General features: G+C 44.3%; 1 long non-coding RNA gene across 2 annotated transcripts in view; it reads right to left on the bottom strand.

The window, feature by feature from the left end:
- LOC147846246 (uncharacterized) overlaps window positions 1–12137 on the bottom strand; it is a 63108-nt gene extending 50971 nt beyond the window's left edge. Inside the window, exons 1-2 of one of the 2 annotated variants that reach the window (XR_015478320.2) lie at window positions 11879–12137; window positions 683–7984 (exon numbers count right to left, since the gene is read on the bottom strand). This is a non-coding gene — a long non-coding RNA (uncharacterized LOC147846246). Of the gene's footprint in view, window positions 1–603; window positions 7985–11878 lie in introns of both variants that reach the window. The other variant, XR_015478319.2, reaches the window with a different exon arrangement.
- Between the last annotated feature and the right edge of the window lie 2890 nt (window positions 12138–15027).

Consider the following 15027-nt stretch of genomic DNA (forward strand, 5'->3'; position numbering starts at 1 on the left):
CGGTTTATTCTTAATTATTAATATTCCGGCTTAAGCTTCAGTCAGTTTGGTCAAACAAACATATGATTGTAAATGATCATGCTCGCGCGACCGAGCGGATTCCCAGATTATGAATATTGATTATCAACAATAACGAATTATTATTAATCAATAATATTCCGGATCAATTTATTGTCAATTTGACCAAACGAACACAAGCAGAGCCGCCGCTCTTCCGAGCGGACGCTGTAATCTATTCATTTAGAAAAAGGGAATTTAATTGCTACTTCTTGTGAAGTAGATTAATCATTCAAAAGTTTTAAACAACTTATAATAGCTAGGCAGGGGAATCTGTATTTCAGTGACATTTTCTCGTGAGGCAAACAATACAATTCATTTGATTATAATGGAATTTATTGACTAGTCAGACGTAACGAACAAACAAACGCACAAACATACATTAAACACAAAACAAAGGTAAACCACGTGGAGATATCGGGTCTAAAGAACGTGTAACAGCAAAGAGAAATAGTAAAGCTAGGAAGTATAGATTTCAGATAAAAGAGTGACAAGACTTTCAGTTCCACACGCACCATTACGGACCACCAAGGTTATAAAACACACCTTTTTGATAAAAGGGGGCACAGCTTAATCGCATGACTAAAATCACCTGGTCTTCCATGTCTGGAGGTCTCTCTTATGCGTCTCTCTTCCGTCGTGATGAAAACTACTCTTGATGTCCTTTGATGCGTGAAGTTTGTAGTGCAGTTCGGACGAACACGATCGCAAACTTTAAACTGAATTTACTTTGCCGGAAAATAAAGAAAACGTGGCGGGAAAGTCCATGCGGCTGTGAAGAGCCGTGTGGCCCTTAAAGGGACCACCGTCAATGATGTTCCTTTTTGGGACGTTCTCTTTCTGCCCAGATGTTTGGGGGGAAGTGTGCTTATACCTGCGGGTCACGTGACAACACGTACAGCATTCTGACCAATGATTTCAGGGGAAAGTTTGCGCGCGAACCCTTTCTTTGTCTCAAGGCTCCTCGTATGCAAATTTGAGCGTCCGCCTAAAGCATGCGGACAGGCATTTAATACAGGGCTTTAAAGAATAAAGCAATGCGAGTTATGGTCTCGATCTATGCATCATGTGTTGTAAAATGTCAGCAGAAACCCATCGGTACCAAACATGGGGGGGGGTTGGAAGTACATTACCATAATTTTTCATATCCTTACAATATTTATGCTTTACAAAGGCCTAAATAGAACATGCATACAGGTTATAAGAGAGGTTACACAGGTAAGAAAAGTCAGAAATGAGATACAAAGTTTACAAAACATAACACATTGGTTTTGTGCTGGTTCTGGATTTAATGAGTTCATTTTCTTTCTGTCGGAACAGCCTCGTGGGGGTGTATGTGTGTGTGTGAGTGTATTTGGGCAGGAATGTCTTTGAAGTTTTCCTGCTTATCTATCTAGGCCCCCTGAACAACTTAAGCTGTCACGAAAATCCAGACTTCTTGGAGCCAGGAGTCGTAAAACCGTTCTGTCGGACCGTGATAAAATCAATAAGAAATTTTATCTGTGGACTGTACGCTACATATATCCCCCCTTTGCAACGAAGAAGGTTCGGAAAAACCTTGTTGGTTGAAATCTAACTTGACGTACAGGATGGGTTGGAGGTGAGTTTCTTTCGACCTCCGTTGCTGGGTCGACGAGTCGTGGCTTAGACTCAAGCAGTTTTGACTTAGTTTCTTCATGCTCTTTCCCCCCTTTCCTGGTTTCACGCAGGAAAGCTTTGAGGGGGAGGTCAGGGGTGCACTTGTCCACTGGTGCTTGCATCTTATTGAATGGCGAGGCCCTTGTTAAGGTGTGCTTCCCTGTTGTCAGGAGGCACGGAGTGGTAGTTGTTCCGCAGTTTTCCAGAGATGAGTGATAGAGGAGTATAGTTGTGAGGTTGCAGTGGTCTTCTGGTGAGACTGAGGTACAGGATCGTGGCTGTATCCTGTGTAGGAAAGGAAGTGAGAGAGAGAGAGAGAGAGAGAGAGGGAACAGGGGACAGAGTAGGTGGTGTCTGTGATGACTGTGCTTGGCTGGGCATTCCACTGTGACACCGGTTGCAGGGTCTCTACCCCCTTTCCTGGCTTGTGGCCCAGTGTTTGTTACTCTGGTTGTGATACGTAGGTTTGAGGGTTGGCTGCTATGCAGCTGAGCGTATACAACCAGGAGTCTTTGCCCTTCCTGTGTGATATTGGTAGTGCAGGGTGGGTGCCTCTGTCCAAGTTGTTTACATCATCAGAAGATATGCCATGGTCTGGGCTGTGTCGTCGGTGCTGAGAGACACTCTACCCATTTGGTGTACTGGCATATGAGTTCAAGGGGAAGAGAAAGCGAAGGAGAGAAAAAACACAAAAAAAAAAAAAAATTGTTGCTCCTTGTGAGCCCATGGAAGTGTCCCGCCCGATCCATCTGGTTGTCTGATCATGAGAGGATGGTTTCTCTGTGTTGCTGTGATGCTCGGTGAATCAGCGCCCTGGGCATGTTTTGCTGTGTGCAGGGTCAGTACATTAGCATTACCCCCCTCTGGCTCTGAGGCAGCACGAACTGCGGTGTCGTGGGGTCTTCAGGGACAACCCAAAAATGATTCACACGCACCTGTTTTTCTTAAGATGTAGGAGGTGTTGAGTGACATCTGTGTTGAAGCTGAGGTCAGACAGAAGGATCGGGTGGTAGGTGGGGTGAGTGGTGGAAACAAAACAAAACAACAAGAGACAAAGTAAAGGTAAAAATAAACCTGGTCTGACGTGAGGTGTCAGACGCCTATGTGGTCGCAATGTCGTTTGTCGACATTTGTCGGGCTGGTGAGATTGAATGTGGCAGCTTAGGCTAGGCAGGGTTGTTGGCTGCCGATTACAGCTGCCAGATCTCGGGGTTTTGGTTGGGTGGTGACCATGGTCCACCGTGTGATCCACCTTCTTGGTAAGGGCATTGGTCCAGTCATTCAGGTCCTTGTCAGTGCCTGAAAGTTTGAATTGTTCTTATCTTCTTCTGTAGACGACCATGATGTGGTTGTCAGTGTTGTGGTCGCCTACTTGGGAAGAAGAAAAAGTGTTGACGTTTCACGGGCTTGTGGTGGGCAGTTCTGAAGCCTTTTGTTTCCCCCCTGGGAGGTGGAACGTGAAACAGAGTCTAGCAAGTTGGAGTCTGCAGCTAAGTGCACTCTGATGTCATGGGCTGCTGTGCTTTGAAGGGTTACAATGGTGGCTGCCATTTCTGCATACTGCGGTGGTTGTGGGAGCATCCATCGACACAGGTTGTGGGCATACCTTGGCACGCATTCTCATCCCAGTACTTGGGAGTACTTGAATGACAGGTTGGCAGAGGTGGCTGGGGTTCCTCCTCTACAGCGTTGCAAATTGTCTGTCAGTTGTACAGTCTTGGTAAACAGCTATGCTGTTACCCAGCGTGGATTTGTGGCTTAAGGTGTAACAAGTGTCAATACAGTGGCCCTAGGGGGCCATCGGCCACATGGCCGTACTGGCGTTAGTCTTTATGCCATCCCGGATGTGCTGACTGTTCAGTAACGTGACAGGTTGGTGGCAGGTGTCTATGATGGTTTTAGTGCTCCAAAGAAGTTGGAGAATAGCCGTTGAAATGGCACCCACCGTGCAGAGCGATGTTGTTACACAGTCTTAGTATTTGCCTTCTGGCGCAAGGAGTGTCTTACTTGCATATGCCCAGACGTTGTCTCACTTCAATCGTGGCCAGCTGTTGACCTTCCGTCAAACAGAAGGACAGCCCTTTTTGACAGGGTGGTCACGGGTCGAGAAGTCTTTGAACAGTTCTTAATGACGTGTCTGGAGTAGTTGCACCCCTTTAGGGAGCCGCTCAGTACAGAGACCTTGCTAGGCGGTAGTCTTTGCGCTAGCCACAGTCAACTGTTGCAGGCCATGGTCTATCTCCTTTGAGTGGCCAGACACGGTGGTACTTTCATTAAGGATGTCATCAACGTAGATGAGGTTACCTCTAACATAAGCATCGGGATATGCTTTGTTCAGGAGGGTGTTGCTTTCGGCTGGTGAGTTGGCCTAGCCGACGGGGCACCTCATGATCATTTAGTGTCTGTTGTTCAAGGTGAAAGCTAGCTTATTTGGATGTACAGGTATTGTCCAGAAGGCGGGGACCACATCAAGCGTTGAGGAGATGGTTGGTCCTTGAATTCTGGGCACTTCCTGTTCCAGTGATGTCATTGGCCCTTGTGACAATGGCATTTGCTGATTTAGCTTTCTATGGTCAGGCACCCTTTTGACCCTGGGCTTGAGGATGGGCCAGATGGGTGCCAAGCAGGTTGTTGCATAGCCCGATGTCCTTTTTCCAGCATGGAGTTGGATATTGCCATGTGAAGGTCAGTGGGACTTGCAGTCTAAAAAGTCTTTAGTGAGGGCACCGTGGTAGTTATACAGGATGTGCTGACGTTTGTCGGTTGGCCTCATCCTGTGTGGCCTCAGCATGTCTGTTCTGTTGAGGAAAGTGCCCTGTCTTCATCCATGTTAGTGATGGGGTGACGAGTGGCTGGGCACAAGGCAAGGAGTTAGTCCTCTGTGAGCTCACTTCTGCCTACCGGTTCTTTGTTTACTGGTAAGACAGGCGTGAGTGTGGCGAGCTGGAATGGAACAGTATAGTCTGTGTTTTCTAAGCTCCCCTCTGGTGTCGTTGCATGTAGGGTGAGGCCACTAATTGGCCCAAGAGTTCAAAGTCATGGAACTCGTAGCTGACCAATCGTCCCAGTAGGTAGTCTTTGGGGATTTTTATGTCAGTTGCCATGCAGCTATTACACAAGACATATACTGTTCATGAGGACAGTACAATTTAGGGTATGGCTTCCAGGTTGAGGCCCAGTTTTATGCCCCTTCTGTTGTTGGTTGGAAGAAAACCCAATGTATGGTTTAGAGTTCGGCCTTTCGTATGGAGAGCCATATAGAGCACCTGTTTGTATAGGCTGGCACCACAGAGTCTTGTTTGCTGATGACGGAGCAGACCTCTGTCATGGTCTGGCCTGAGTGGGGCTTTTGAGGGTGACAGCCATTGTTGTTGGCTGTGAGAAGTGTGGGTGCCTATCACCAGTCGTTAAAGGTGTCTATATATATGCCTGAAGATGTATCAGGCTATTAGCTCTGATGTCACGTCGTGCGGCGGGGCCGTGAGAGTTAGGATGGGATGGGTCACCCATCCGCCATTCCGATTCAAGTTCAATGTGCAAATGCTGTTGGCAGTTGTCATGTGTGAGAGTTCAGCATTTGGACCGTAGTGTGTATGCTTGTGAGTTGAACACAGGTCTGGGGGTGTGTTCAGGCGGAGTGTCGCACCGTGCGAGGCTGATGGCTGCTGGGTTGTCTGCTCACAGTGCAAGTACAATGTCATTCACAGTCCGGTTATTCAACATTAAGCCCTTTGAGGCCTGGGGCAGCAAGCGTTGGGGTTGCTAGCTGGTTTGAAGGCTGCAGAGTAGCGACCTTGACCCCCTCTATGTTGTTGAGTTTGGGTTCTCGCGGGTTCCAGCAGTTTCCCGCGACCTCGGTGACCTGACAGTCTGTTGGGGTTGACCTGACGGCTGTGAGAGAGTTCTCGCACTTGGGCCCAGATTTTAAAGGGGTTCAAAGTTCGAAAGAGGTTCAAACATATCCAGCGGATCTTTACCATTCAGCAGCAGGTATGTGCCCATTGGCGACGGGTACACGGGGTGCACTGCAGTCATGGGGACAGTCGTTACTTGAATGGGAGCGATGTATGCGAGTTGAACCTCAGTTTGGCTGTATGATTTGCACTATCAGCCTGCCTGGTTGGCATTTAAGTGTTCGTTTTAGTCTCTGAGCTCTTGCTTTGAGTTACTCAAACAGGAATGATGACATTATTGTGAGGTCTGCTCCCGTGCTGACGCGTGTTTTTCATCTTTCTTTCATCTCCACGGTTACAGCCAAGTAGCGCGTTGTTGCCACGCCATTTTGGTCAGGTTCCCCAAGAGTTGAAGTGCAGGGGCCTGAGCAGTTGTTTGTACGCAGGTGTGGCTGGTTGGTGGGCTGTGGCTCAGGAGGTAAACAGACAACCAGACCAGTGTTTCCTGGTACCTGAGGTTGCAAGCATGGTGACACTGGCTGCTTCTTGGGGGAAGCGTGATGCTGCAGTTAGATACACAGTCTTTAGCTTGTGTTGGACTCGCAGTACTCTGCGGGGATGGAGCAGAAAGCAGGTGTTCAGGGGGGGGTAAATGGTTTTGGACCCCCCTCTAGTCATAAGGAGTCTGGCTTGACTTCCTGTAGGGCCCCTTCAAGCTTTTTAGCAGTTCTGCTGCTCATGACGCCACTGTGCCATTGTTTGGTGTCAGGTTTTCACCTTTGGCTTTCTCTGGCGTGTAACTAGCTGGATGCTGGTTGCTTGAGCTCCTAGCTACTGCAGGTTGTTCATTCCTTGGTTGCTGTTAGGCTCCTTTTGGGCTGCTTGTGGTGAGTGGTTTGTCCCAGTGTGTCTCTGAGCATCATGTCTGGTGTTGGGACACGCGCCTTCCTGGCGGTGCTGTCCTCTGCTGGCGGAGAAAGGCTTTAACTCACTGTTGGAAGTCTTGCGGCTGGGAAACAGTAGCGTGCCTTTTAAAGTCAGCTCCGGATGAGACTCTGAGACAGGGTAGCTTGTAGGTGTTTGACAGTCTTTCAAAGCAGTCTTTGTTTTGAACAGATTTTATGAGCTAAACTCTGCCGCTGTTGGGTGGTCAGGGCGTGGGGGCAGGGCATTGCCCGAGTGCGGACTCACCACAGAAAGCAGGTTTTTGGGAGAGAGAGGATCTGGAAGTTGAAATCCTCCTCCGTCCGTGGCTCATTTCCTGTCTTGAAGTAGGGTTGGTGTAGTCGACTGCAGTATGCTTGTGAGGTCTCGTGGCTGTTCTGAGACCCATGGCGACAATCAGTCCTTACTCTGACACGGGGTCAGGTAAAACACTCTAGTAAGAGCTCTTGCATCGGCTCGTAATCTGCTTTGATGGCACGGCGCTGTTGATTCAGGAAACTTCTTGCCTCACGGCTCGAAGTAATTCTTAGCAGATACAGTTTGTCACAGAGAGTGGCACTTGGCCTCTGTGTAAAAGTCAATGTCTTAAAATTAGGAGTGCGTGTCGTCGCCTTCAGCAAGGTTTGGGGTGAAAGTTGGCATTTCCCTGGCCAGCTGGTTCAAAGTCTTTGGCTGACAGATGGTGTCTGTCGTGGGGGACCCCATTGGAGGGAGTCCTGGCCCTGTGTTGCTGATGGGCGTTGCTGGAATGCTGGCTGGCGGGGCGGTATGAGTTGGATTCACCCCCCTCTGCTGGTCTATTCAGTCTTGGCCTTTGGGCTGACTGCGGCACTTCCCCTTTCGGATAGTCACATGGGTTGTAGAAATGTGACAGTTCTGGGTGAACTCTGGTAGGTTCATGCTTAAAAGTCTCTTTGTTGGGTTCCGTGTTGGAATTTTGCTCGGGCCCTCAGCCGTTGACTTTAGAGGCTTTGACCCGAGCTTCACTGTCTTTAGTTCTGCTCTTTACAATAGTGTTTCAGCTTGTAGCTTTACACTCAGTTCATCTTTGGCTTTCTCCTCTCGTCGCTCCTTGTGTCCGTTGTCCGCTTGTAGCTCCATCGGGGCGCTGTAGTCCGTCCATTTGCTCCAGAAGTTCGGCGTCCTTTTCCCTCGTCGTCTTGCAGGCGTCCTGGGCTCGATGCTCCAGCTGGTTGAGACCCTTTCCTATGGGTCTGGCCTGTGCAAGGGTGAGGTGTGTCAGGACCCTGGAGAGTTGAGTCTGGGCTTGGCTGTCATGGCTCCGGGCTAGGTCGTTCGCCCTCAGCGGATTAATGCAGACGTCCAGCTGTTCTCTGCTAGGCCGCTGCAGCTCCATGGCGTCGTTGGGCAGGAGGTTGTGGGTTAAGCACTTAACCAGGCCTCCAGTTGGTCCCAGTGAGCAGCGGGCTGGGCGCACTTGACATGCTGGTCTGTTGGGTGAGACAGAGATCACAAGGGAGAGAGAGAGAGACCCACATGGCCAAATCGAGTGGATGTTAGCATTGTGCTATATTATTAGTCTGACAGGGTTGTCAGCTAAGGGGTATGTGCCGGCTAGACGTTGGTCCTTCTAAGGATCCACTGGGGGCCGGACAATTCGGATGTCGAATTTGGGTGACTAGATAACAGTTGATATCTACGTACTGGCCTCAAGGCTTTTAGTCATGCGCCAGGCTGTGCAAATTATCAATCAATTATTTAAATCACCCTGGTGGTTCTCAATAGCGTGGTCTCTGAGCAGGTCAAAGTAAATAAAAATAATTAAGTAAATAAAAATAACAGTAACCCCAAAAAACAAAAATGAATAATACTAACGATAAGTTAAAAGGCACCTCGCTCGGATGAACGAGTGTACAGGGAAAGAAAAATGAAAGAAAATACTAATATGGATATCAGTAAATATGAATAGAAATAAAACTGAAAGACAGACAAGGATGAGAAACGAGGGAGAGAGAGATAGAGAGAGAGAGAGAATAGCAAAACCTATGGGCATGTCTAAAATGTTCGTTTTATAGTCCTGTAGTGGGCTAGGTTTAGACTAGGTTTTACATGCTATTTACACTTGGTGGTGAGTGAAAGGCAATCAGATGAAGGTCGCAAGAGCGTGCTATCTGGTTAGACTTTCCCCAACTCCTACTGCAGTCGCTATCAGATCACTTGCCTATAATGTAACTCGGTTGTGAACTCACACAGCGTAGGCTTTTAGCACAATACGTAGCACTCAAGAAAGTCACTGACCGCCTGGCATGATTCAAAATTGGGTTTTGCCTGATGATTCCGGTGCCGCTCTAGGCCTGTAGAATGAGGTGGCCAATCTCACTCAGGCGGGCACGTGTGTGGAATCATGACAGGGTAATTAACCAAGATTGATCGTATGCCAGTTGACACGGATGGTGCTTCTTGGAGTACGATTGCTGATGCCACTGTGATCCACACAAGCCGGAGAGACAAAACGCCAAGGTATCTAACGCATCCTTCAGCAGGGGTCAGTTATGTCAGACAGATGAACCCAATCTTTTTATCTGCAACCTGAATAACCTGTATGCTTAACCACACAAGCACAGAGGACTCGGGTCCGGATACGGGCAGTACTATGGATCTACTATTCTGGGCGAGCCAGTTGGAGTAGGCATCTTAGTATGCTGTAGTATCTGATGGATAGAGAAGGTTATCACCCTGTGATGGAGGGAGGCTAAAGGAAAATTAAATCGGCATAAAAGAATCTAAAAGAATAATCATAATAATCCCCTATAGGTAAAAGCAGTACAGGACGGCTTAGAAAAAGTAGAAAGAGTGCCTTAGTATTCAGGGGCATCTACAAACATTAATGGGTTAGCCCAACATGTTTTGATCAGATGTGGGATCTATAGATTGATAGCTCTGAATTTAGCTTCAGACTAATACTTGCCCTAATATAGTTATACTTTCCCTATAACCTAAGAGGTGAGGGAATAAATAAGGCATGAGGAAAAGATGGAGTAAAAAAAAATCAAAAGGGAAGAAAAATTATGCCTATTAATGATAATAATAGAGAGATTAAAGGCTATTCCCCAAATAGCAAAACCAACAAAATTAAAATTAAACATGACCTAAGTTTAGAATAGATTATTGGGAACTTGATTAAAAATCAAGTAATAACAAAATAAACTGGACAACGGTATTAAAATGAAAAAGACAGAAGGCAGAAAATTAATAAAAAAAAATTGAAAGTAACAAAATAATTCATAATACCAAAAGAAATAAAAACAGACCAATAATCTATACTTGGGTAACTAAACTATTGTTTGGATAAAATGATAACAGGGAAAATAAAATGCTTAATCGAAATTAAAACAAATTAACTCCAAACTGTTTGACCATTTCAGACCACTTGAGACACAATGGTGGGCGGAACTGATGTGAGAAGAGCATGAAGAGACAGGGGGAGATGTTTCCGAGTTGCACTTCACATTCGGTTAGCCTTGTGCTAAAGTTTGTTAATGATACAAAATGTGAAGGGTTGGTTTGCTTAAGCATTAGCTGGCGTTAGCCGCTAGCAAGTTGTTACGCTTCGCATCCGGTTAGCCTTGTGCTAACAGTTTGGTAATATTAAGACGCGAAGGGTTAGTTTACTTAAGACTAGTCGTTAGAAGCTAGCGAGTGGTTTTGCCCTGTGATGTAAGCCGCGTCACACACTCTGCCTCCTGAAAGGCGGATCTTATGCTTTGGGGTGGTGACTACGTCATTCACGCATGCGTGCGCGCGCACGAGTTACGTGTACGAGGAGTCAATGGGCGCTCAAAGAGCCGATTTATGAATGGGAGGAGTTCTCATTCATAACTTGGTATGCGGCTGACTTCACGAAGGCAAAGCGCGAACCACTAAGATTCGCACAAGCGGTCATTATATCATGTTGCCGTAACATTGATAATAATATTCGACCATTACAATTAGACAAACAAACATAAAATGCGAGACGTCTCTCGAGGCGGTGCACGTTTGTACACAGATTTGGTCCGGACGAACATAACTGAAATATGGGAATTCACATCCATATCAGATTTCGGTACCATTTAAAACACGCTTATGATTCTGAGAATTCCTTTCGTCAGAAAGCGGTTAACAGGCAAGCTTGCAGCTCCCAAATACATTAATTTAGAACCGTCCAGCAGTTCTGAAATTAATTTCGCACGGCGGCGAAGCAAAGAGGTTAAACGTTAGGCAGCTAATCTAACAGTTTGAAACCACGGGAGAAATAGTCTAGAGTTTTTCTAGCTATAAAGGCCTTTTAAACGGACAGGTTTGGGGTTTCCAAACTGTCTTACAAGCGCTGAGAGAGGTGTATTTTCCTCCGACAGGCACACTAATATATTTAAATGATTTGCAGAACGTGCGTCTCAGCAAAATCGATTTAAAATATATATGAACTGCAGTTTAAATTGTTACACTCTACACGGGCAGCTCTCTGCTGTGTTTAGTGAACAGAATGGCTGAAAGAGGCTTTTCGTCCTCCCAGTTTTGAAGAAAGGAAATGCTTCTCGCGGTCCTATTTTTTTTCTTCTATAGCGCGCTTAATAAATCACCATGAATTGAAAAGTTTGTTTCACAGGAAATGTTTGGAAAACTGCCCGCATTCTCCACCAATATATGTAGCATGAAATTAGCTCATTTTATGAATATTAATAATCAACAATAACGGTTTATTCTTAATTATTAATATTCCGGCTTAAGCTTCAGTCAGTTTGGTCAAACAAACATATGATTGTAAATGATCATGCTCGCGCGACCGAGCGGATTCCCAGATTATGAATATTGATTATCAACAATAACGAATTATTATTAATCAATAATATTCCGGATCAATTTATTGTCAATTTGACCAAACGAACACAAGCAGAGCCGCCGCTCTTCCGAGCGGACGCTGTAATCTATTCATTTAGAAAAAGGGAATTGAATTGCTACTTCTTGTGAAGTAGATTAATCATTCAAAAGTTTTAAACAACTTATAATAGCTAGGCAGGGGAATCTGTATTTCAGTGACATTTTCTCGTGAGGCAAACAATACAATTCATTTGATTATAATGGAATTTATTGACTAGTCAGACGTAACGAACAAACAAACGCACAAACATACATTAAACACAAAACAAAGGTAAACCACGTGGAGATATCGGGTCTAAAGAACGTGTAACAGCAAAGAGAAATAGTAAAGCTAGGAAGTATAGATTTCAGATAAAAGAGTGACAAGACTTTCAGTTCCACACGCACCATTACGGACCACCAAGGTTATAAAACACACCTTTTTGATAAAAGGGGGCACAGCTTAATCGCATGACTAAAATCACCTGGTCTTCCATGTCTGGAGGTCTCTCTTATGCGTCTCTCTTCCGTCGTGATGAAAACTACTCTTGATGTCCTTTGATGCGTGAAGTTTGTAGTGCAGTTCGGACGAACACGATCGCAAACTTTAAACTGAATTTACTTTGCCGGAAAATAAAGAAAACGTGGCGGGAAAGTCCATGCGGCTGTGAAGAGCCGTGTGGCCCTTAAAGGGACCACCGTCAATGATGTTCCTTTTTGGGACGTTCTCTTTCTGCCCAGATGTTTGGGGGGAAGTGTGCTTATACCTGCGGGTCACGTGACAACACGTACAGCATTCTGACCAATGATTTCAGGGGAAAGTTTGCGCGCGAACCCTTTCTTTGTCTCAAGGCTCCTCGTATGCAAATTTGAGCGTCCGCCTAAAGCATGCGGACAGGCATTTAATACAGGGCTTTAAAGAATAAAGCAATGCGAGTTATGGTCTCGATCTATGCATCATGTGTTGTAAAATGTCAGCAGAAACCCATCGGTACCAAACATGGGGGGGGGTTGGAAGTACATTACCATAATTTTTCATATCCTTACAATATTTATGCTTTACAAAGGCCTAAATAGAACATGCATACAGGTTATAAGAGAGGTTACACAGGTAAGAAAAGTCAGAAATGAGATACAAAGTTTACAAAACATAACACATTGGTTTTGTGCTGGTTCTGGATTTAATGAGTTCATTTTCTTTCTGTCGGAACAGCCTCGTGGGGGTGTATGTGTGTGTGTGAGTGTATTTGGGCAGGAATGTCTTTGAAGTTTTCCTGCTTATCTATCTAGGCCCCCTGAACAACTTAAGCTGTCACGAAAATCCAGACTTCTTGGAGCCAGGAGTCGTAAAACCGTTCTGTCGGACCGTGATAAAATCAATAAGAAATTTTATCTGTGGACTGTACGCTTGCATTACTGTGATTTGACCTCTCTGCTGGCTGAGATAAGCTCATTTTCAACGTCCAATTCAGACTGTAATAAAACCAGATCCAGCTATAAAATGCATCATTCTTTTTTATTTTAGACAACATTTCCTGCACTGTTAAACATGTTAAAGCAAGTTGCAAGTGAAAATCTATGTCTCTGACTGAGTTTGCATTACTGTGATTTGACCTCTCTGCTGGCTGAGATAAGCTCATTTTCAACGTCGAATTCAGAATGTGATAAAACCAGATCCAGCCATAAAATGCATCATTCTTTTTTGTTTTAGACAACATTTCATACACTGTTAAACATGTTAAAGCAAGTTGCAAGTGAAAATCTATGTCTCTGACTGAGTTTGCATTACTGTGATTTGACCTCTCTGCTGGCTGAGATAAGCTCATTTTCAACGTCCAATTCAGAAAGTGATAAAAATAGATCCAGACATAAAATGCATCATTCTTTTTTGTTTTAGACAACATTTCATGCACTGTTAAACATGTTAAAGCAAGTTGCAAGTGAAAATCTATGTCTCTGATTGAGTTTGCATTACTGTGATTTGACCTCTCTGCTGGCTGAGATAAGCTCATTTTCAACGTCCAATTCAGAATGTAATAAAACCAGATCCAGCTATAAAATGCATCATTCTTTTTTGTTTTAGACAACATTTCATGCACTGTTAAACATGTTAAAGCAAGTTGCAAGTGAAAATCTATGTCTCTGACTGAGTTTGCATTACTGTGATTTGACCTCTCTGCTGGCTGAGATAAGCTCATTTTCAACGTCCAATTCAGAAAGTGATAAAAACAGATCCAGCCATAAAATGCATCATTCTTTTTTGTTTTAGACAACATTTCATGCACTGTTAAACTTGTTAAAGCAAGTTGCAAGTGAAAATCTATGTCTCTGACTGAGTTTGCATTACTGTGATTTGACCTCTCTGCTGGCTGAGATAAGCTCATTTTCAACGTCCAATTCAGAAAGTGATAAAAACAGATCCAGCCATAAAATGGATCATTCTTTTTTGTTTTAGACAACATTTCATGCACTGTTAAACATGTTAAAGCAAGTTGCAAGTGAAAATCTATGTCTCTGACTGAGTTTGCATTACTGTGATTTGACCTCTCTGCTGGCTGAGATAAGCTCATTTTCAACGTCCAATTCAGAATGTGATAAAACCAGATCCAGCCATAAAATGCATCATTCTTTTTTGTTTTAGACAACATTTCATGCACTGTTAAACATGTTAAAGCAAGTTGCAAGTGAAAATCTATGTCTCTGACTGAGTTTGCATTACTGTGATTTGACCTCTCTGCTGGCTGAGATAAGCTCATTTTCAACGTCCAATTCAGAAAGTGATAAAAATAGATCCAGACATAAAATGCATCATTCTTTTTTGTTTTAGACAACATTTCATGCACTGTTAAACATTTTAAAGCAAGTTGCAAGTGAAAATCTATGTCTCTGACTGAGTTTGCATTACTGTGATTTGACCTCTCTGCTGGCTGAGATAAGCTCATTTTCAACGTCTAATTCAGAAAGTGATAAAAACAGATCCAGCCATAAAATGCATCATTCTTTTTTGTTTTAGACAACATTTCCTGCACTGTTAAACATGTTAAAGCAAGTTGCAAGTGAAAATCTATGTCCCTGACTGAGTTTGCATTACTGTGATTTGACCTCTCTGCTTGCTGAGATAAGCTCATTTTCAATGTTCAATTCAGAAAGTGATAAAAACAGATCCAGCCATAAAATGGATCATTCTTTTTTGTTTTAGACAACATTTCATGCACTGTTAAACATGTTAAAGCAAGTTGAGAGTGAAAATCTATGTCCCTGACTGAGTTTGCATTACTGTGATTTGACCTCTCTGCTGGCTGAGATAAGCTCATTTTCAACGTCCAATTCAGAAAATGATAAAACAGATCCAGCCATAACATGGATCATTCTTTTTTGTTTTAGACAACATTTCATGCACTGTTAAACATGTTAAAGCAAGTTGCAAGTGAAAATCTATGTCTCTGACTGAGTTTGCGTTACTGTGATTTGACCTCTCTGCTGGCTGAGATAAGCTCATTTTCAACGTCCAATTCAGAATGTAATAAAACCAGATCCAGCTATAAAATGCATCATTCTTTTTTGTTTTAGACAACATTTCATGCACTGTTAAACATGTTAAAGCAAGTTGCAAGTGAAAATCTATGTCTCTGAC

This window comes from Danio rerio, chromosome 2 (genome assembly GCF_052040795.2).
Source record: "Danio rerio strain M-AB ecotype USA chromosome 2, GRCz13ab, whole genome shotgun sequence".
NCBI lineage: Eukaryota > Metazoa > Chordata > Actinopteri > Cypriniformes > Danionidae > Danio > Danio rerio.